This window comes from Engraulis encrasicolus, chromosome 6 (assembly GCF_034702125.1).
Source record: "Engraulis encrasicolus isolate BLACKSEA-1 chromosome 6, IST_EnEncr_1.0, whole genome shotgun sequence".
Taxonomy (NCBI): Eukaryota; Metazoa; Chordata; class Actinopteri; order Clupeiformes; family Engraulidae; genus Engraulis; species Engraulis encrasicolus.
The window spans coordinates 52258610-52260106 of record NC_085862.1 but is presented as its reverse complement, the minus strand read 5'-3'; the positions used below and the strand labels follow the sequence as shown (position 1 = coordinate 52260106).

Here is a 1497-nt window from a genome sequence, read left to right as displayed (position 1 = left end):
CAGTGTCTCTGCTCCTATGCCAATCCTGCCCGACTATAAGCCAAAATGTAGTGGGCGAGACCGTTACAGGAAGTAGTTCGACTACGCCACCCCCGGGGGTGGAGCCCCCGGAGGAAATGAATTAGGGGTAGTTACAGATACCCCGGACCAACACACAGTGTACCCGCACAATAGATTACCAGGCAAACACAGGTTCGTGCACAATGGAGGCAGAGACAGTGGTGACAATTAATAATTCAAATCTTTATTATTATTTTCAGTATAAAAATAGGTTGGTCACTCTTTGCAATAAATATAAAAAGTTACTCACAATTGATAAAGTGCAGGGGTGGGCGTGCTGCCACCACACCCGCGGATCTGTAAACACCTGCCCCAAAGTATGTTCGCTAGTTCACAATAAACAACACACCTGGTAGGCCCAAGGCCTTAGAACCCACCTCAGGTTGTCAGACTGTGCCACTAGGGGCTGGCACGGCTAACACAATAGGGCAAATGGCACACCTCAGGATTAACAAAAGAAAAAGTAAAGAAATAGTTCACAACAAACAGAAATAATTCACGGCAAACAGAAACCACAAGAAATCATAGCAAACCATGCAAAATAAATCAAAATCCAATTAACACATGCAGTTAAATAAGAAATTAGATAATTGAATGAAATAATGAAAAAAAAGGAAATTAGGCACAGCAAACGAAAGAAAACGAAAATCAAAACATGAGGTAAACCAACCCCAGAGACTCAGCTCAGTGCAGTCCCCTAGGTATCCCCACACACACTCACACGCACCAACGTACACACACGCACACACACTGTGGAATGGCTCACCACCAGCTCACACCGAGCCGAGCGCCCACACACACACACACACACACAAACGTCCAATTTCCCGAGGCCGGAGCAGCAGCCGAGATACGGGTTCCCGGCTTCCAGAGGCACCACACAACCGGGGCTAAAAGTCGCCGCTCGTGCACCTAAACGCGTGGTGTGTCTGACCACGGCCACACGGATACAACCTGCGAGGGAGGAGGAGAGCGTTAGCCAAGCTAGCAGGACACCCACTATGACACGATTCTGCTGCCGAGAGGTTACCTTACCCGGAGATGAGGGTGCACCGATGCACGATTCTCACAGTCGGAGTGCCAATACAGAGGTACACGGCCGAGGCGCCGGTAGCGACCACACGCTGAAACCATAATAATGGCCGTCGTTAGCAACCATGGTACGAAAACAAACAGTCAGGGCTGGGTAAAGGCACAAGCTAACCCACTATAATACATACCGGCGTGCAGGAGACGGGAAATGCGCAAGGTAACCGTTGGTATTGTCCACCGAAGTCCTTGCCAGTGGAGAAGCAAGAGATCACTCTAGCCAAGTAAGAGACGCCAAGTTGGAATCACAACCTATAGAACAGCAGACGCGAAGTTAGCCACTAGCTGCTGGCTAGCACATAAACAGCGACAAGAAATGGTCCACATACTCACGAGGACAAGAAATGG

At 49.0% G+C, this 1497-nt stretch overlaps 1 long non-coding RNA gene across 1 annotated transcript; it reads right to left on the bottom strand.

The window, feature by feature from the left end:
- Positions 1-222: 222 nt before the first annotated feature.
- LOC134451475 (uncharacterized) lies at positions 223-1497 on the bottom strand. Its single transcript, XR_010035242.1, has 2 exons — positions 1281-1497; positions 223-1184 (listed from the first exon to the last, which is right to left on the bottom strand). It is a non-coding gene; the product is annotated as an uncharacterized LOC134451475 (long non-coding RNA).